Raw genomic sequence first — 22,886 nt, 5'->3', positions numbered from 1 at the left:
TTTGCCAGAGAATCACCTTCCCTAGAAAGTTTCAATTAAGTTTTATAAAGCCTTTATAAAAATGATAGTTTGAAGAAAATTCAAATGTACCTTTCAAAAGTAAAAGCATTGCAATCAAAACTTTTGAGCAAATTGTTATCTTTTTTTTTTCCTATAAAACTTACTTAAAACTTTACTACAAATGTTTGGTCATAAAAAATAGCTAACTGTAAAACTATCTTTTCATTTTCAAGGAAGTCTGGTTTTAAATTAAAATGATAAACATACATCTGTGCATTCACTTAGGAGCAATTTCATGTAACCAGAATGACTGTTGCCTTGAAAAGCAGTCTGAGAAAGACATTTTGTCAAAACTTGTGGTTTGTCTCATGAAGAATGCATTAAATTCTTGTTTAAATTGAAACACACATTTTGAGCCTTTTTCTATTCACATGTTCTGCCTGACTTCCTGAATGTTTCTTTACACACCTTAAATCAGTATTCACTTGGTGTGAAACTAAAGTGCCGTCCACTGCCTGTGAACTCGGCAATACAACTGGGTATAACCTGACAAATGTAATTGTAGCTATGTCCCACTTTTTTGCTGTTCAAAGAAAACTTATAGATTCAGTCATCCTCTCTTTGCCTTCCTGCACCTAATCATGAGCCACTGGAATAGACTTCTTCTGAGTCCTAAGTGGTGAATCCATTTCACACAGATGGGGCACAGTGCATTCTTTCAGATTCTCTGGTACCTTTCCTGGAGAGCCAGTGGTCATGGTGCAATCTCTTGTATGCATTCATGGTCAAAGAGTACTGGTTGATCCAGGTTTGCAGATAAAAGTAAAATTTTTTATTTGATAAAATATTATAACTGGGTAAAGCAAACATGCTTTCAAGCATATATAATCTTCTTCAGGCTAGAGAGACACAAGTTTGTCAATATTTTCTAGCTATTTGTCAAAATATATTATCTCTATCTGCTGATTTTCTGAGGTCTGTATGTGGAAGAATTATAAAGATTTCAGAGTTACCACTCTTGGAATACCTTGTTTTACCATTTACCTTAAATCACAGTGAACTCCAGTCAAGTAAAATGTAAATAAAAGCATTCATTTATAATAGCCAAAATTAGCAATGTAATTGTAAATTTTTATAAAAGTATTGAAAAAAGCAAGCCACCAGTCAGCCTCTAGAATTGATACTGGTCATAGATTATTGGTGATTGAATCCCGATAATATTATTATCAGAACATTCAGGTAAAAGCATCAGGGAATTCAGTTAGCCTGTGTTGCCAAGTCATAATCTTTGGGCCAATATATTTCCTACAACATCTTGACTAGCTAACTGCTTTGGTCCAGACTATGGGCCAAACATGAAAGCCAACAATAAGGAACTTTCATAATGTGGACAAAGAAGAAAAAAACAAAATCCAAATCCCCCCAAAACCAAATGTAAATGAAAATAAAGTATACAATCCTCTCTCAACCTTGGCTCAACTTATATTTTGGCCCTCAACTCATACTACCAGTAAATTTTAAAGAAAATATGTTGTCTCATAGCAACGTCTGACCTCTCTTACCATGGTCACTGTTTTATTCTCACACTCTTGTTCTCACATATGCCAGTCTGTGCAGCCCAGAGCAGATTAGAAGGGGCTTGTGCAGTAAAGGACTAGTGCATAACTTTCAGGGATTCCACCACTGCCAATTCACTGAATGTAATGCTGAAAGCATATATAATTAATTCAACCTATTAGATTAATAAAAATATTTTTATATAGTGCATATGACATGGAAATATTTTCTGTGTATTGCAGCTGTAAGATATCTGCTCCCTAGACATAATGGTTCAGTAGAGGGTAAACAGTTAATTTAAGAATAAGCCCCAGCACCAATACAGAGAGCTGGGAAGCAGCTCTGTGGAGAAGGACCTTGGGGTGCTGTGGACAAGCTGGTGAACAATAAGTAAACCTTTGGTTAGAGTCTAATAAGTTATTACCTTATTTAAAAAAATTTAGGTACTTGGTGTTTACAAAATAGTACTTGTATATATTTATGTAACAGAGTTTTTTTAGGGAGCTCTATGCACCTTATGCCAGGCACTGTTGTAGGTAGATATGGTAGAATTACAAAGTAAACAGCATGTCCTTTTTTCAAAAGACAGTAACAGCTTCAGATTTCAGGAGTATGGACATCATGCTGAGAAATATTAAGGATCATCCTAACCAAAACTTTTGCTAAAATGTATGGCTAATCAAGACTTATTAGTTTGAAGCCAATTGCAAGTTGAAATACTTCTTGCAGTTTTTACTTTGATAAAAAGTAAAGAACAATTGTAGTTTTTTGATTGATTTTTAGCTTAGGATTTCTATTTCTCACTTCCCATCTGCATCCCTTACAGTACAGTGAGGCACAAAGACTTTCAACGGGTTGTACAAGCCACCATGGCACTCCATCTATGGGTATCCATAGATGTTCTTTGCTCTGTATCTTAGTTAAAAAGAGGAAGGATGTGATTTCAATGTAGCTGAACAGGAACTGTCTATGCTAAAATTCCTGTATTTAATCCAGCTACAAAAGGACTCAGAGGAAGTTCGTTGTTTAGAACTCAAAGTGCTTTAACAGTGTGGACTGTAAATTGACAAAATCACTCCTAAGTATGTGTTTTCCATTCTTGTTCTTACTAATTGCATCTTTAAAATTACAGTGGTGGGATTCAGCAATGTACTTCTTCATCCTTGTGAATCTATGGCATTTTGAGTGGCTGAGATTTTTGTAAATAATTGCCATTCAAAAAATCACTTGAAATGTTAGGTTACTGCAAAAGACTTCATCTTAAAAAGTTTTAAAGCAAGAAAAATAATATCACCTCATAGCAATAATTAATCTTTTAAAGTGCAAGACATTTCAAGTCATTGAGCACACAAAATTATAATCTTTAACTTGTCATTCCTTCCTGCCGCCTTTACTTTCTTTCTCATATTTTGGAAACCCACTAACATTCTTCCTTAAAAAATTACCTAAAAACTGTTCTTGGCTAGCTGTTTTGTGTGCCGAGGTTTTGATACTGAGAGCATGTTAATGGCCAAATTATAAGCCCTTGAGAATTAGAATTCAGAAGACAAACATTAACAGACCCTTAACTGCAGTAGCACAAACCAAGATGCTATAAATTATAGGGTGGTAGTGTTAAAAGCACTGGCTTCCTGGTGTCTGGCACCCAAAACCTTTTCATTTGCGTGTATATCAGGCTGTGGAGAGGTTGCCACTTGCCATTTGGGCAGTATTCAGCTGGCAAAGATATTTGTTTAAAGTTCTGGCCAATCAATGGCTCAGGCCTGCAACTAAATATTTTGTTGTTATGCCATCAGAAATATTTACCCTTCTCTTTTTTTTTTCTCATTCCTTCACTTGTTCACTCTTCTACCTTTCTATGTGACATAGAACTTGCCAGTTTTTGCAATTCTGGCCCAGTAAATGAGCTCATTTCTGTCTTTACAAGTGAAGTTACAGCCAGGATAGCTTCATGGATTTCTCATGGATCATGGGCAGTACTTGTGGTATGCCTTCCTTTGCACGGGCACATGCTGTGTTTGATGCCAGAGTCACAGAGAAATTTGAACACAGGTATCTCAGAAACTTTGTAGTTATTGCCTTCATTAATGTGAAATAGCCAGGAATTTATATGTCCTCTGTTGACCAACAGCTACAATATGCCAAAATTCTCAGACCATGCCTTGTACATCTGTGACATAGTACAGGAGGTTTAGCATCTCTCTTCCCACATGCTGCTGCTTGACTGTGGGAACAGCAAAGCTTTAGGATACAGTCAGCCAATCCATGTAGGAGGCCTTTAGCATGTTCTTTCCCAGGGGCCTTCCCTCTATGCTTAGCTCTGCCTTAGATGAACTTTCATATATGTGAAAGTATTGTCTGCATACTGAACTGAAATTTATCACACTTAGTATGGTTGTTTCCTGGTCTGATATAATTTTGTTTCTTATAATTGAGGGACACTTCAAATTCATTGAACTAACCAGAGAAAAAGTGTCACTATAGGACACAGAAGAACACAAACGCACACTGTTGTTCTCAAGGTGAAGAAAAAAGGGAACATTTATTTTTTGACTCCGACATTTATACTTTTCCAAAAGTGACAGTGGATTGGAGGGTGCCAATGCCACCTCCCCAATGACACTGGACAAACTAACAGTCCATCAAATTTCCCCTCCTTCATAAAGGAATGCAAAACAATGAGTTATTTACAGAAAGTGTGTGAGAAAGTTTGTTACAAGAATGTAAATATCAGAAGGCTTAGAAAATCTTAAAAATCAGGGCGACAAAAAAGTATTAAAGGACATGATAGAATGAGTCAGAACTTCTTAAGCATTGCTCTTCTTTTGTATTTATTTCTTCAGTTGAGTCTTCTGGAGCTCACCTGGACTCCATCCATATAAACAGCAGTCTGATGAAAAAGCCCTGTTCCAGAAATAGCCCGTGCCCTTAATTAAAGGGCTGATATAGGCTACAGAGAATGAAGTGTGATTAGCAGTTGCACTCTACACAGTCCCATGGGATGCTGTACAAGTAGTAGGTCATATCTAATTCCTCACTCCAACACATGGTAGATTGCTTCTTATTGTTTCATTTTGGTTTTGTTTGCTTGTTACGGTCTCTTCTGATATCAAAATTACTGAGGAGCAGAACTAAATCCTTTGTCTTTCATTAGGAAAAGCTTAAAGCTGAGGCTTTGTATGAGAAGAATGGGTAGGGTGGGTAATCCCGCACCTTTATGGGTAGGAATTATCATCTATTGTTCCATTCATTATTTGGAGTATGAGGCATTCTTGGCATGTGAACATGAGGTAAACAGCCAGGAGGAATGGTAACATTTCATAATTAACCTTGTACCTGAAAAATTCAAATGTATATTCAGAAGGCAAGTATTCACTGTTACTTGATGAAATAAAGCAAACAAATTTAGACTACTTATAAGGAAAACATCACTTAATTGCAGCAATATATTAGATTGTGGGACAGCTTCCCAAGGGGGAAAACAGGAAGCAGTCTGAGTAATTTAGAAAGAACGTTCATAAAGCCCTGGAAAATATAATGTAGAAATAAGAACATTTTGGCAGAAGATGGAGCATATGCTTAACACATCCTTCTCTTCTTGACTACATTTTTGTAATTTTGAGCCAGATTATAAACCTGAAAGTTAATATCTTCAGTCACTAAGACCTGCAAATTTGATCTCAATGTGATTCCAGTTTAGAACTGGACTCTGACATTAGAAAGCTGTAAGGCAGAATTTTGTAACAGGAAAGCCCAGAGTCAAGGTTATTTCTTATTTTGAAAAAAAAAAAAAAAAGAGCAGGTTCTTCTCTGGTATAAGAATATTTTGCAAATTTCTAAGAATCTGAACTGAGTCAAAAGTGGTTTGGGGGTAAAGTTGGAATGTTGTGAATTTAGCTGACAATTTACCGTACTCAAATAAAACCTGATTTGACAGTACACTTCAATTTTGCTAAAAGTCAAGCCAAAGGAGTAAAAATACATATGGTCCAAAAATAGAACATACACAAAATGTGTAGAAAAGCCAACATACTGATTTTTTTCAGATTTATCCAATACTTGTATAAAACCAGTACTATGGTTCCTTTGTACCAGTAATTACAGATACAATAGTAAGAAAAATTTAGAGAGCTGAAATGAAGCAAAACTCAAGCAGAGTTCATAAAAAGCCCTGACATCTTGGTTACTGCAACATTTTCATTCATCTGTGTGTGGGGGTTTGTTTTGTTTTTTTGTTTCATTTTCTTTTGTGGGGTTTTTGTGGTTTTGTTTTGTTTTTGAGGATTTTTTTGTTTGTTTGTTTGGGGTTTTTGTTGTTGTTGTTTGGTTTTTTGGTTGGTTGGTTGGTTGGTTGGTTGGTTGGGTTTTTTTTATAACAGTGACCAAAAAAATAAAACAGACAATAACTGTCACTGGTTAAAACACTCAGAACTTCAGAAATGTCAGAAAGGATTCTTTCCATCAAATTTCCACACAGCACTTTAGAAAACAAAAATTTTCCCCATGCTTTACTGTTGTTGCAGGATTACAAATCATTCTGCAAACTTCAGAAGTGAGCTGAAGTGATGATTTCTTCTAAATCTTTACAGTCTAATTTAGTTATTAACTGAAGAAAAGTCAACATAAAAATAAGGATAGGGATAGGCAGAGAGGAAAAATGAGAAAAACCTGTTTGTCTTGTTTCTTGTGACAGACTTGGTATATGTTTTCTTTATAAATCTACAGGCATTAGAGGTGGACTTTTTTATCATTATTGGTTAGTTAGAACTGTAAAAAATACCAGCTAAAATATGTAGATTTTTTTTCTTTTCTTTTAAAAATGCAGGAGGTATTTTCCCCCTAAATTTGCAAATAATCCATATGTTATGGTTTAAATTGATTTTTTTCAGATTTTTTTCAAGGGCTACCTTCTTCTAGGAACAAAATATTTTGAAAATTATTAACTATTGTCCAAAATTCTTTTGAACTTTTTTTGCTTTAATACTGAACCTCTGATCTGTCTATCCTTAAGTACTGGTGATAACATCTGCAATAGAGCATAGGTTCATTTAAAGTTGCAAAGACTTTGTGTTTCCATTTCTTCTTCCTTTTCATTAAGGTATATAAAATTACAGTAAGCCAATTCGATGAATACCCTTTGCTACAAAGATGGAGCATTTTGCTACAAACAAGAAAACCATTTTAGTATCATGACATATGAAAGGAGTGACAGTATCTAAGGAAAAAAAATTAATAAGAATTCTATTGTGGTCCGTATTTTAAATTTACTTGGAAATACTGAGCACCATCTCAAAATAGAAGTGTTAACATGCATTGCGTGTTGTTTACAATTCCTGACTAACAGAGAGACTGGAAGGTCAGGAAATCTCCAGTTATGACACTGATTCCTTTCTGATCCATTCTATTTCTGCCACTCACAATTTAATCACGTCAGAGTAACATCTATTAAAAACAAAGATGAGTGAAACAAATTGCAAAAATAACTTCAGCTCTGAACGGAAGGTAGGGACATACACAACTATGAAGAGAACACTCAAAAAGCTAAACAGAACACTATTGCTATAAGATTGAAAACAAATACTTTCAGCAACTTGTCCTGGGCAGGGCTGAATATTCTGCACAGATTTCTTTAATTTCCCCTTTGCTATTGGGCTTCTTTTTGCTGTCCAACATCTTACCTAATAATGAGAAAAAAAATAGCAGCCCTTAAGAAAATATGATCTCATGAACCCTCGTGGCTGTATACGAATTTAAAAAACCAAACTCAGTCTTTCTCATGCATGCAAATAAATAATTGATTTCCTGACATCAGTTAGTCTAGGAAACTGTGGTCAGCCCTGCCTCTTTTACTGCAGGCAGGGTAGAGTCCTAGTTTTGCCAGCTGATCTCTATGTAACAGTAACAGTTACTGAAGTAGAAATTAGCTGGACTTTCAATCTGTGATCCTAGAGTTAAATGCTAATAATATGAATAGTAGTAGTAGTAGTAGTTTTAAAAGTCACTGCTCCTGATATGGAGGAGAATAATAAAAGACTGAGACCAGCATGTAACTTTTCTACTTAAATATTACAAATTGTCTGTTGATGTGTGTGGCTAGCACCAGTGGTGCACAAGTCTCCTTTGGTTTTGGATTGTGAAGTTTCTGGAATTAAAGGAGACCAAGAAAATGTGCATTAAACAGCATGGCAGTAAAACTGTACATCAAACAGCTGAAGAAGAAATTTTGTTGCATGTGGTTTGTCATCTCCCTTTCAGATCTCTGCGGGAATATTTCAAGAAATGCATTGTTAATGTTAATTTTATTCTTTCAATTTCAGTTAGGATGAGATCTAATGGGAGCCTAAGATGTTGCATAAACCAAAAATGTCTGAACCATGGAGAAAAAGAATCAGTGTTCAGAATATATGAGGGTAAGTGCTGTTGGGGAAGTTTTCAGAGAGTATTTATCAAATCTTTATGCACAAACATGCTCAGTTCTGATGTCTACTGAACATGTTCTGATAGAATATTTATCAAAATTGGCACTATGATTGTTCGTAAGTATGAAAGTCCCTCTTTTTAGAGAACTAATAATGTTTTAATTGCTTCATAGATTTAAATAGAAAAAAGATCCTCTGTCATAAACAATTTACAATTCCAACAGGAAACAATACAATTCAGTTTATTTTACACCAGCTGGATTGACCATTCTGAGGTGTTGGTCAGAAAGCAAAGCATTTTTATTTAATAATTGCATGTAAGCACCTGGCTAACTCTAAACCTCACAATTAGTAATGTCTTTAAGTATTCTGCTGAATACTAACAGTTGAATGCTTTACTGAAGTAGAACTTCAGATTCAACTGAATCTGAATTATTTTGTTGATATCTCATGCATAAAAAATAGTTAAAGAATCTGATTTTGGAAAAAAAATGGCTTAGACACTGGATTTTGAAATGAAAATTAATGTACTTTGACAGCTTTGTGGAATTCTCTGAAATTTAGTTTTAAAGCAAGATATTTGCATTTTAAAAATATATTTTATTTAAAACAAATCCCCCAAGAGCTGAGTCTGCATATAGAAATTCTGTTTGAAATACATTCATATTTCTATGTGTGATTGCCATTTGAAAGAAGAGCAGTCATTAAGAATAACATTCTCTTACTGCCAACACCTAAGTCTGTTAGAGCCATCATTTGGTCCACCAGAAATGCCCTGCTGCAAACAGGGCTACTTTGTGTCTGAGAAATAGGAAATGGCAGTGCTGAAAAAGTCAACAACTACTCAACAGCCTTCTCTCTGTACACTGCTGCCTAAACAAGGAAAATAACCACCAACATTTACAACAAAGAGGCTTTGGAGGAATGTAACGAAGGCTAGTCCAAAGTCAGGAAAAAAAAGGACTCATGAAAGACAACTTCTAACATGTTATTTATAAATGATCAGGTAGACTGACAGATGAAATAATTACTTTACAATTTCAAGCATCTTGCTTGAACTTTGGTCAGTTATTAATGAAAATAACAAGCAGATTAAATACTTGTTCAATGAGTTGACAATATATGGACAATGACAATTGTTCATGTATTGTAACCACACATTCCCCCAGACAGGTCCAGTTCCTGTTCTGCAAGGAACAGAATTTTGTTCCTTAATACAAAATGAAAAGATTTTACACTCAAGAAGACTGACTAAGAAAAATAAGTAGTCATTATGTATGGTAGTCAGTATTGTGGAACCATCTCTGAAATTTACTTTAGGATATATAATGTCATTATAATTATTCTGTGAAACATAGGATAGAAACATATTGGTATTCCAAGGGTTGTCTCTAAAAGTCTGAATGTATGAAGACATGACCTTGCTACCTGATAAAATCCTGGTCAAGTCATTCTTGAACATATTTTTGGCTGAATGCAGGTAAAACAGTTTCTGAACTATAACTGTTTAGAGGTACATCCATTTGCTGAATAAAAGGAGCAGAAACGGAGGGAATTAAGTGTTTTGATCCCTTCCAAGGTGGTCTGTGCATCCTTCAAACAGTTAATTGGGTCCAGGAAAGGACTTTTCAAGCCTTGCCAAATATGCCTAACATAGGCATATTTGTCATGCCAATGTTAAACACAGTGTAGAATTTGGAAAGATGAGAATAAAAGCCCTATGATATAGTTGCTGTATTACAACACTGAGTTTCTAAAACACAGCAGTATGTTTTTTTCTGTGGCACAGCTAGCCAAGAGTCTCTCTGCCAGGTTTCCGTGATCTCCTAGGGTAAAATGGCAATCATTTAAGAGTAAGTCCTCGATTGTGTAACTAATAAGGACCCAAAGAACGCAGAGGGAGGGTAGATCTACAAAATTCACCTGTGGAGGAAAATGGAGAAACTTCTGTATACTCCAGCTTAAAGAGCAAACCTACTAAACTGACTCTTTGTTTGGTTTTGACACAGTGCCTACTAGCATACCGGTGCAGCCTAAAGGAATGTTTTTGCTATCATATGCAGAAAAACATCCAACCAAGAATATAATGAATGCATACAATTTATATGTAATACACGCATTTGTATATATATGAGGCTATATCCTATTTTTGTGACCAATTCACAGTCATGAATGCATACATGTGTGCAAGCATATGTGCAATTTTGATTTTCTGTTTCTGAAAAAGCCACTGTAGGAGAATTTTATTAACAGATACTAACATGTGGGCCTCTCAGATGTTTCATACAAGTGTTTCACTTCATTTGTACTCAGTGGGACATTCAGAATATAGGAATCTGACATAGTTCTTCACCACATATACATGTAGATGCATTGAGCTTTCTTGGACAGTATTCCTTTTTTATTTGAAAATTTCATTCTGCCTACTTATTTTGTTCAGTTTAGTGTCACAAAATTGTGTGGTAATGATCAGGAACTCTGAGTGTTAGGGTCTTATTTTTTCTAACATCCATTAAACACTTACTTTGCTCCTTCCATTTTCCCTAAGTGAAAATTTTAGTTGTTCAGTTGTGAAAGTGGAAGGACAAATGGTAGCACTCAGATTAAAAATAAGTTCTGAACAATTTGCTCCATGATTCAGATGAATGGTATGAAGAGTAATCAAGAGACAGTACCAGCAGAAGAAATAGGAACCTCTGTTGGACATTAAGATGCACAATATGTATGGGCAAAGACTGAGATTGTTGCACTCTTTCTGTTAATTATACTTGAATTCACAATTTTTGACTTGATACTTTTCCTGCTCATTGATTTTATCAAAAGAATACCTTTAAGTGGCATCAAAAACTGATTGAGAACTACATGAACAATTTGGGTATAACCAAGCTACACAGACAATAAACATATTCATTCATCTATGAATCACTGCAATGGTGAGCTACTTTGAACACTACAGATCAAAAATCCTAGGAAAAGGGAGTGAGACTGCTCTTAAAATCATCATTGAACAATCAAGCAATGCAAGAAAGAAGAGAGTATCACACTTCACAGTATAGTTTAATGAAAGAACACATTTGACCATACAAATTTATGGACAACTCCTCCTTACCAGTTTTCCTTTTCTACACAATTCATATAACTGGACCATTTTCTTATGATGCAAATTTTTGCATGTTTATATTTTCATTTTAAAAATATGGAATTCTATCTATTATTATGTTCCTGTAATAGTTTTCTTAGAAATTTTAGTATTCTGACCTAAGAATGTTTGACTTTTCTTAACCTTAAAAACTTAGTGAAATATAAGAGTGAGGGTTTAGTCCATATGTATTGTCCAAAATCAGGAAACATTTTTCCAGTTTGAATGACTAAAGTAAAAAATAATCTTCCTTCTCTACTAAATCAGTCTAACTCTGTTTATGAGATCTGAAGGGCTGATTCAAGATGAGAAATCCTTGTATTTCAAATAGAGTGAATAAATGGCATGAAACTGATGATAAATTTCAAAGTGTGAGGTATAATCCCAGATTATTGTTATCCCATGACAATGATGGAGAAGAGACATCCAGAAAAACAAGTGCCAAAGGAAGAAATGCTGGCAAATAACTGAGAACCAAACCACAGTCATTTATAGCTGAAAAAAATGGTTAGGCTTTTGGGTCCTTCCTGTCATGGAAGCAACAAGTCCCCTTGTAGATATGACCCAGTAAAACAGAGGAGATGGAAAACTGATGATCTTGTGTCTTCACTGTCCCTTGTGGCTTCGAAAGAATCCAAGGAATGTTTGGTAGCAGCACAGTGTTTAATTTTTGTTTGCCTTCAAAATTCCAGTTCTGGTCATTGCATTTAGCCCAACCAAATTACTTACATGTTTTCAATTGGCAAAAGTTATTCTTCACTTCCTTTTAATTTAATTACAGAATTTCTCTGTTATGGAAAACCTATTTGGAAGGGTCTTTTTGTGCCAAAAGTGGCAGTATTTCAGGTGAAACTGAATTTCATCACTTCAGAATACTTCTGAATCTTTGTGAATTACAGCCCCACACAGACATAGCAATAAAAGAAAAATAAACCAATTTAAAATTAATGTTGACTGCATTTTGAGTGCTCAAAAAAGGTGCAGCTACAGCTGTCTTTTTTATTATCTAGCAATTTATGAGGAACCTATTACATATTTGATTCTAATATTCAGTTGTTTTTTTCATTAAGTTCATTGCTGTTAATGACTTTGGATCATATACCTCAGAATTTTGTTGTGATTTTATTTCCTTCCATTGGCCATTCATTTTCAGAGTCACATATCCAGCTATTACAGGGGTGGCCACACCTCAGGTATTAATACTCAACTTCTTAGTATGACATTGGCAGAATGGTCTTTTTAAGTTGATATTATGAATCTGGAAAATGTATGCAGTTCTGAAGTCTATTAGCAGCACAGACAAAATCCTTGTTTGAATCCTAAGGTGGGCTTATTGTACTCAGGATGAGCAAATGGTTTTGAGGGACCACACAAACTGATTGTTTGCTACCCTGCTACACCAATACCAGGCATTTGAAAGGGGACACTGTAGCAGCCAGAAACTTTTCATGTGGTATCACCCTGAGACCTCCTGATTGCTGCCAGGATGGTGGATTAGATTCACTATGTAGAACTCCACCACTCAAATAATGAGTGCCTGATGGAAGTACTAGGATTTCACCACATTTGTTCAGTAGCAGTTGAAGCTTGAATTCTACAGGCATTTATTGGGAGTCAAAACATCTTCAGGTTCAGCAACTTTTCATTTCTTTCAATTTTTTTGCAAAGAAACATGAACTGGCTGAGCCAAACCTCTTATGTTCTGCATGCCCAGCAGGTTGTGTCACGGACCCATTTCTGTCTCCAGCTTACTGTCCCACTTGCCCATTTTTGTTACTCTGGCTCAGCTATTTTCCTCATGCTTATCCTTCTCACCTTCATCCTTCACAGTTTCCATGTGTCTTTTCCACATAAAAATCTCCTTTCTGGTCAGCTCACCCCTGTTCCAGCCGTAGCCTGGATGTACAGGTGAGGCTGCCCTTGATTGTCACTGTGTTTGCCAGCCCTGAGGGCACCAGCAGGCCCTGCTGTCCCTGCCCACTGCCCAGAGCCCCGTGTCAGCCCATCGATCACCCATCAGACCCTGCCCTAATGATGCCACAGCAGGGCTTGTCTCCAGCTCCCCACAGTGCTGTTCTGCCTGGCCATGGGCCCTGAGCTGTGCCCATACACAGCCCCACATCCTGGTATGGCCCCAGAGTGGTGCTAGGGCTGAGACCACCCTGGACCCAGCCCTGCCTTGAGGCTCTCCTTGGGGAGCCCCTTCACCCCCAGCTACTGCCCCCATGGAGCTGCTGGACCCCACTCCATCTCAGCAGCACTGATTTCCCCACAGGAGTGTCATGGGAACCCCATTTAAAAGGCAAACATTTTTTCAGTCCATAGCTGCTGCATGCCTCAGTGTAGGCAGAGCTTTTAGGAAACATTTTCCAACTAGCAAATATCTACTTTGGTTTAATGCACTAATTGTGCTCTCTGAAATTTTTTTCATTTGGACGAGGTATGTGTTTTGAAGAGTTAGGAATGGGACATCCTGCATCAAAGCAAGGCAACACTTCAGCATCTTAAATAGCAAAGGAATTTGCCACTTTGGACATGAAAAGATTTTTCGATTTTCTCCCCTCACTTGCCCTCAGAAATTGCTGAGCTGTTTTGACTGAAAATTCCCCAAATAGCTCAAATAGCAGATAACTGCATGGAAGGCTTGTAACTATAATTAGAAAAAAAACTGAACTGGAAGTTAGAATTTGGCAAAGTTATAACAAATCACAACCAACTGGAAAGGGTCAAAGCAACTGGAAGAATATAGGTGGTGCTCCTTGCCACACCTATAATACATGAAGCTTATTTTTCTTAAGCTAAATTCATCCATTGACAAATTTACGAGCTGCTGAGTGTTGTGTCTGGGCTTCAGAACACTTTGAATTAATACAGGAAAGCCTCTTTTACACTGAGCATGAGACTTGTTTGAAATGCTAGCTATAACGCATTTTCCAAAAATTGTTTAAAACAATATAGCCCTATAAACACTGGCTAACCATACTTGGACTTGCCTCTCTCCCTTTTATGAAAAGTGTCTCAAATAGTTTGCTAGTATAACCTTACAGTATGTGTGATGTTCAGAGGTAAAAGAAATTAGAGTATATTTTTTGAAAATTAGATCATATTTTTTTTCTTCCTTGGAAAAAACCTCTGGGAGTTGAAGCCTGAAACTTCAGATTTTCTGAGAGTTACTTTTGCTCTGATGATTCACTGCAGTCACAGAACCAGAAGTATGGAAATTAATGCTTCTAGTCTCTCTCATTTTTCTCTTATCCCTGGGTACCATGACTTTGTACTTCCCTTTCTTCTCCAGCTCATGGATGCTTCTCTCCTTAATTGCCTCTTGTACAGCTCCCTTTTGTGTAAAGTAGGATAGCTTGAATGTTGGTAGACTGATCATTCATATCTTCCACGAAGAAGGGAGAAAATTCTTGGTGTTCAACCAATTAGTACAAATAAATAGTGCTCACTCTTGCTGAAGGGAATTATGTGTGTACAGGTTGGTCACAGGTATGTTTCATAACTCTTTAGGCAGAAGGGCACATATCTGTTTAACACAGATTCATCTAATTCTATTCCACCTGCCTCACACTCCTTCCAAACTTGAACATAGCCCAAACAGCTTGTTGTCTGTTGCAGTCTGGAACAGGGCCACAAATGCAAAAATATATTCTCTTGTACCATGAACTAAATTTGCCAGAAAAATATTCATATGCTGGTGGGTTTAGGCATAGGTGGTAGACCAGCACTTTTCGAGCTCTGATTCCTCTGAGAAGTCTTGTCTGCAAACAATTTTGCAGAAAAGATAGTGAATTTTCCCAGCTGACTATGTTCACTCTGTTTACAAAAACACTCTTACTCCACTAACGGTGTCCAGAATCTGACTGATTATGTCTAAAGGACTGAGAGCTGTAAACAGAGAAAGGGAAAGGTAGGAGACTGCTAAAGTTAAAGGCTAATGAAAGCAATGTGAGAGGGTGTTATGGCCTTCCACAAACACTGAAGAGGCAATGGAAGGGATTAGTTGTGCAGCAGAGCAGTTTCGCCTGAGGTATGCCAGATGTCTGAACTGCAGTGGAGGAGGACAAAGAACAACATTCACAACTCACTGGGTTATTGAGAGTATCCTTCAGACTTTACTGCCTCCCACACTACTTTGTGGAGAGAGGAGTAAATAGGATGGCTTATTCACTTAATGTCATCCTCAGTATAACCCCAAACCAAAGTGTATTATTATTGTTATTATTATCCAAGACTAAAATCTTTCCTCTAGGAAATACTGAAATGCTTCTTTTTTCTTACAAGGAATGCTGTTAATTAGTGTGGTAGAAACATACTGCTTTGGTGCATTGATTTAGGCATGAAAATATTAATATCCCCCAAAGTCTTGAATTTGGTGGTCTCAGCCTTTTTTCTGCCCTCATTAAATGTGGCAAATTATATTTTGATAGCATTTGTTGGGAGTATGTTACACAGAAATTGTACTGTACCAGAGATTCAAGCAAGATCTTCTGAAAACTTGCTCGGATGGCATGGCTGACGTAAGTGAGCAAAAAACTGGGACTACCGACTAGTGGAAACAGCAGTACTTTCACAGATGAAATAGATTTAGCTGAAAATCACTGCTTTAGACTATTTCCCTTTTTTTGGTTTAAAGACATAAACTTGCTACTGTATTTTGTTAGTAGTAGGTTACTTTACAAAACAAATGCCAAAAAAGCAAATACAGAAACAGAAGACAGGCTTGGCCTTTTAGTTGTCATTCAAGCCCTTAAAAACGGGCTGTTCCTGTTGCACTACAGGAAAAAGTTTTAATGGACTTTTATGACGTAAAGCAGAAAAATGCAGGTGCGGCTTTTATCTGTCCATAAAAGGCCAAAACTATCTCTTTATTCAACGGGAAGCATTCATAATGAATTGAGTGACGTGCAGAAGAATTTTTATTTGTATCTTAGGAATGCATAACTAGAAATATTATGAGCAATTCCTTGACAGTTCCTATTCTGCTTAGAAAATATGCTAACAATTTGTACAGTCACTTTGTAATATCTCCCTGGATGCTTCAAACAGAAATACATGCAAGACCAAATATGTGTTCTGTTGTATTGCTCATGCAGACTGTTTTACTATCAAAATTTTATTAATGAGTTTTATGTTACTGAATTCTATTCTAAGCACACAATTTTTGAAAATTTTGCTCAGAGATTTAAAAAAGATTAAGAGTTTGCAAGTGAATATCAGTGTATATTTCCACCCTGGAAATGGCTTCCTTTTAGAAATTTATTCTCTACTATCTCTAACCATTATGAATCCATTAAGAACAAAATTTAAATCAATAAATTAGCCTGCTCTGCATCTTCATTTACAAGGTACATGCAGATACTCATGTGTGTAAACTTTGTAGGATTCCAGACTTTCTCTTAGAAATCTCTTTCCCTTACTTACAGAAGAACTCACCTGAAAACTCATATCATTCTTCCATCAGAAGAACAGAAACTGTGTGAGTGCTCCTTCTTATCATGAAGAGCATTTCTTGGTCATTCTATAGCTGGTCTGATTTCTTTTCAGTTTCACTAATCAGTAGAGAAATATTTTATTCTATTTGTTCACATAAATCATACACAGAAAAGAGGGTTCTGCAGTAGTTAACACTGTTCACAGTCCTGTCCATAAAATTGCAAATTGTGCTGCATCATGGTGTGACCTTCCTTGATTGTTTAGTGGTTGGTTAGAAAAGACCTATGGTTTCTTTCCTTTGTGGGAAGGTGATTTCTACCCTACTGTAATTTCTTGGGACCTCTGCTGCTATCATTCCTACTGTAGCGAAACTATTTTTTCTGAATGAATACTGAAGATATTTCTATATTTCTTGCCTTGGGCATGTTAGTTAAAGAAATGTTTTTGTTTGGTTGGCTTTTATTAATTTCTCCTTCTTAAATAATAGAGTTGAGAATATAATAGATATCATGCTATGTTAATTTTCCCTCTGAAATACATTTCTGACTGCTTCAAGCTAGTTTACTGTATACCCTGTCTCTTCATGTCAGTAAAAAACAAAAAAGAGAATGTGACCCTGGCTAGATGCCATGTGCCCACCGAAGCCTATCACTTCCCTTATCAACTGCACAGGGGAAAAGAAATACAGCAAAAGCCTTGTGGGGTGAGATGAGGATATTGATAGAACACTCATCAGTTATTGTCACAGGCAAAATTGCTTCAACTAGGGGAAGATTAATTTAATTTATTGCCAATCAAACAAGAGGAGGGTAATGAGATAATAAAAGCCAACACTTAAACACTTTCCTTCCACACCTTTTCTCCATCACTCCCTTCTTCCTGGACTCAAGTTCAGCCATAATTTCTATAACTTTTCTATAACACCTTCCCTGCAGTGGCACAGATGGACAGAGAATTGGTGTTGAGGTCAGTTCATCATCATTGTCTTCCTCCTCTCTCTTCTCCTGTGTGGGGTCCCTCCCTCGGAACACATTCTTCCATGAACTTCTTAACATGAGTCCTGACATGAAGATTAACATAAGGCTGTAGTTCCTGATGCACTGCTCCAGTGTGGGTCCCTCCCATGTGGCACAGTCCTTTAGGAACAGACTGCTCCAGCATGGATGTCCCACAGGGGTCATGAGTTCTGCCAGAAATTCTGCTGCAGCATAAGCTCGTCTCTTAACACATTCACAGGTTCTTCCAGATGCCTGTTCCATCAGGCTTCCCTTCTTAAATATGTTTTCCCTGAGGCACTAGCACCATTTCTGATGGGCCCAGCAGCAGGTCCATCTTGGAGGTGGTTGGTATTGGCTCTATATTTCATAGGGGAAGTTTCTAGCAGCTTCTCATAGAAGCCACCTCTGCAGCCTGCCCACTACCAAGACCTTGCCATGCAAACCTAATATAGACAATTAAAGTAATCATGAAATGTGCCCATCTCTGTCCTCCTCACAATAGCCTATGCTGAAATCAAGTGTGATCACTCCACAGAAAGCCACCTAGAAAGAAGAAGGGGCTGTAACAGTAGTTCCACCAATCATTCTTTTTTGACATAGTCTAGTTCAAGGATATGACAATTTAGGGTTAGTCATTTAATAACTTTGGCTGCTGCACACCTCTGCTGGATAAAGAAAAAGGTCATGGGAAAAATCTTAATAGACAACTGCTTTGACAGAACGACTTTGGGACGATGCAATGACTGACGATATGAAGAACGTCATTAATTTCTTTGCATGTGGAAAAGTCTGAAACAGGGTAAGACCAATATGTTGATCCATGTCCGTAAAATTCTAGAAGAATGTGCGTGCATATGTCTTGGAATATAAGGTAGCTTGGTCATGGGAAGACTAATTAAAATGGCAGGAGGAAGGAAAGTTTATCTGTAAAATCAAGGAAGGTAAATGAAAACATGTAAACTCTAAATAGAAGAGTCATAACTAAAAATACAATGGGCAGAGTAATTGTAGGCATCTTCACTCTGATTAGAGCCTAAATATCTCTGGATTAGTGGGAGAACTGATACAAAGAAAAGGACATGGGTATCTACTTTGGTTAGTCTTCTCTCTCAGTTTATTTTCAGATGCCTGTGAAGTAGAAATTCTTCCTCTGCCTATTTGTCTCTATGTTTTTACATCCTTGAAGAGTTAAAATCCCAAGGTGAAGTGTTGTGTGTGTGGAGCTCTAGGAGAAAGTGCATTTCCTCTTTGTTAGACAATCTATGAGCAGGATGGAAACTTGCCCTCACAAACAGGGAATCCATGTTTCAGTCTGGAACTACCCAGAAACACTGGAGTTGAATGAGAAATAGATGGTTTTTTAGGATTGTGAGACAGTCTGAAGTCATGGATGCCATTTCCCATTGAAAACACAGGATATGTCTGGGAAACGGCATGTGTCCAGTAAACTTTCTCTGAAGGGCTTGAAAACTGGAGCTGTTCTCCAAGTGTATGTTAAGAGGCCCCTGCCAAAATCCTGTATCTGGATGTTATTCAAACTTTGCAGGCTCTAATGATTCTCTGAGTCAGTAAAGTAGATTCCAACACGGGAGACTGAGTACTGTCTCTATCATGAACATTCTGCTATGTATGTCTGTGTAGATCTGTAACTGACCCAGTTATGAAGTGAAATATTTGCACTTAAACAGAATAATTGCTTGCTGTTTGTTACTGATATTACCTGCTGTCCACTTCCTTATATAATATCTTTTTTCTAGAGGAAAGTAATTTCCTCATTTTTAGCATAACCACATCATGCATGGTGGGTTTTATTCATGTAGCTGGGAAAGCTTTGCCTATTCACATGGTAAGGAAATCTCTTGTTTTCCTTTACCATTGGGAGTTTCTCTGAGTGCATTGAACAGAAAAGTGTTACTACTTAGAAACAAGCTCGTTGGAAAAACACAGGATGGTTTAAGCTTGTGTTAGAATAAGTCAGTCTTACCTTTTTTGAAAACTTCTTAGGCTTATTTGCACCCATCATGCTGTTAAACATTGTAAAAAACCCCACTCATTGGAAATGCAAGATGATTAACAGGAAGATCTTTATGAAACAAGCAGTTTTTACAGTCCCCTGGCAGCCATAGTAATGCCTGAATTTATTCACATGCTTTATTTCAGTATTCAGTCATGAATTTGTGCTTGATTTGTGTCAATCCTGCCAGAGAATGGAGAGAGTGTCATCACAACAGGTCATCCAGGCCTAGAGCTGGGTTTTTCTATTAGGCTGTTGTGACTGGGCTGGTACAAGTCCATACACCTGATATTATTCCCTTACTAGTTGTCATTCTAAAACAATTGGAACGTATTATGGAAAAATTACAGATTCACTGAAATGTTGCTTAGAACAGAAGAGTCTTGATATCAAATCACTACCAATTATTCATAATGATTGTAATTTTCCATTAACAACTTTGATTCTGAAATCCTCCTATGTGTTAAATGAGTTTGTATTTGGTGGAATTACCCAGAATCACATCGCTTTTTTTTCCCATTCAGACTTTGTAAAACTTCCCTTTAGTAAGGAATGTAAGAGCAAGCCTTAATTATTTGCATTTCAGAAATTTAAAAGAGATTAATATGATACAGACAGTTTAAAAGTTCATAAGATAAAGCTTGTATTGTCTCCTTTGCCCAAGTGCCAGTAAACCCAATGTTTTCCTGAACTGTATAGTTTGGTATGCTACGCTCCTTGTCCAGACAGAGTTTGAGTGGCCTAGTGAAATAATTTACAAGACTTCTTGTACTGCATGTGCTTACAGCTAGAAGGCAATACTTTTGTGGTATTCCAGAACTAAATTCATGAGTCCCTCAGTCAAATTTACAATAATTGGCAATTGTATGAACTAAAACAACTTGGCCAAATCCACTACTGACTTAGAAAGAACCAAGGCAACCTGGGGCTGGCTACTTGCTGATAAGCATGCACATATACAAATGAAGGGAGAATTTGGGTTGCATTCAATAGCAGTACTGCATGAACTAGTGAAGAAAAATGGAAATGAAAGATAGCCTTACCCAAAAACATATTTTTTCCAAGCTGAAGTGTATACAACCTTTCCCCTTTGACAAATGAAGAGAAACCTAGCAGCCCCAACCTTTCAAAATTCTGGTTTTCCAGATCCAGCCTAGAACTGACTCATTCAGCTGATCCAAGTAGTAGCTGGAAGTCATGCACTGCAGCATACGGTGCAGGGAAGGTCAGCTTTAGGCCTCTATACCTCTGAGAAAATGTTATATATATATACACATCAACTGTTTAATGCTCTAGAACATAAAATGGCCCTCAGACAGAGTCAGGCAGAAAACCAGCTGTCATTACCACTTTCCATGCGAAAAGGCACAATAAAGGGCTTTGTATAATACCACGAATGATCTGGCAGGAGTTGCAGATATGACTCCAACTGTATTGCATCTTGGTCTGTCGAGCTGAGCCAGACTGAACTTCATCTCTCTCAGCCTCCAGTAACATTTCAGTAAATGGTAATTTTCAATAGTTGCTGAGACTTTGCCAACTATTCTGATGCAGATTGCCTCACATCCTATGTAAAAGGCACATTGGTTGGACTCTGGATTTCTGTGGCATGGAATTGTTCATCTCATTGCTGCATCTGACTGTAACTATTTATCTGAGGAATGTGAAACCCTCTCATACAAACAACTAAGAATTACATTTTATAGCTTTTGTCTTTAAAGTAGAAGGCTTTCTTAAGAACAGATTTAAAGGATGGAGAACTAGAGTAGAAGAATGGAAAAAAAAATAGAGGGATTAAAAAAATTATAAGCTTTTGGAATTTCTGAGGTTTTCCATTACAAGGGCATCTGTTTGAGGGTAACAAATATGATTTTTAAAATGGAATTGTGTGGCTTGATTCATTTGGGTTAAATAATAGTGAATAGGCAACATCATAATCTGTTATTAGTCATATCTGTCTCACAAACATTTTGAAAAGCTGTGCCATACTACTTCAGAAAGTATGACTATCATTACTATCACTACTAACACTACTTCAGAAATATCTGAAATTTAAGTATTGCAGGATTTTTTTGTCACTAGCATGTGCTGAACATGTAGGAAAAGAAGGTTCTCAGATTAATTTTTGCATTTTTATTAAAAATTCACATTTTTGTAATCAAATTTTGAAATGTCATGCATAATGCCAAGCATAGACCACTCTTCAGTCTACATCCTGCTCTGGAAACTCTTCTGCTACTGGCAGCTTTCATAAATATAGGAACTTCATAAGGGCAGACATAACATTTCTGCTTCTTTTTCTGCAGATTTGCTGTAGCAAACTAAAAGAAAAGACTGCTCTTTTTCTTCCTGTTGAAGACTTTGCCTTTTTGTTGTTGCTTTTTCCTTTCCAAAGCTGGATGTTATACAATCACTTAAGTCTCATAGGTTATGGTTAAGTTCATTTTTGTAGTCACATATTTATAGAACAAGTAGGGTAACATACCACATCAGGAGAACAAACCATGTGTCTTTCTTGCTGCTGTCACAAATGCCACAATATGGTGTAACACACAGTTTTGAAAACAAATCTCTTAATGACAGGAAAAATAACTCGATGTAGCACAGAAGCTGCATGATCTTTGGACATTAAGTGGTATGTCACAATTATAGAATACGTTGCCAAAGAAGCTCCATCATGGTTTGCAAGCTTCCAAATTATTCGTCGTGTTTCCGAACTTAAAGCATAATTCAGCTCATGCTTCAAATAAAGACAGTCCTGTTTAGGACATTAAAAATACATACAGTTCAGCTAGAGCTTTGCATCTGCATTGTTCCATGTAAACTTATCAAGCTTTAATCCATATCATACATAGATGAAATGAGCAAATAGATTGCATTGTAATCTGATCTAAATACTCTGTGGAGCCAAGGAAAAGGAAAATGAGGCCTATTTAGTAATCTTAATGTTAATGCTCTTGGACACACCTCTGTCTGACACAGCTGGGAAATGTTCACAGAGGGCTATTATTGCCAAGGACTGAGTATTCCTTTAGTGATAAATTGAACATGAGCTCTTGTTTTTTCAGTTCTTTTTAAAGTTTGTTAGGCTGTCTTGCCTCTAAATGTTTGATCATAACAAAATATTGTGAAGGCATTCAAGTAACAATAAAAATAAGATGCTTGCTTTCTCAGGAGGGACAAGAGATGGTGCAATGTGCAGGCAGCCACACCAGCACTTAAGTGCCATCACGGTAGATGTCATATCAAACCCATCTAATTAGGATACATCAACACAGTAAACAAAAGTCACTCATGTAAATCTAATCCTAAATCAGTAG

General features: G+C 36.8%; 1 long non-coding RNA gene across 4 annotated transcripts in view; it reads left to right on the top strand.

Moving 5' to 3' along the window:
• Window positions 1-22,886, top strand: part of LOC119701648 — a 116,170-nt gene that overhangs the window by 55,161 nt on the left and 38,123 nt on the right. For all 4 annotated transcript variants that reach the window (XR_005257125.1, XR_005257126.1, XR_005257124.1 and 1 more), the window contains one exon: window positions 7,875-7,967. This is a non-coding gene — a long non-coding RNA (uncharacterized LOC119701648). The remainder of the gene's footprint in view (window positions 1-7,874; window positions 7,968-22,886) is intronic.

This window comes from Motacilla alba, chromosome 5, assembly GCF_015832195.1.
Source record: "Motacilla alba alba isolate MOTALB_02 chromosome 5, Motacilla_alba_V1.0_pri, whole genome shotgun sequence".
Lineage (NCBI taxonomy): Eukaryota > Metazoa > Chordata > Aves > Passeriformes > Motacillidae > Motacilla > Motacilla alba.
Note: the sequence above shows the minus strand (reverse complement) of the source record. Positions and strands in the feature narration are given on the sequence as shown.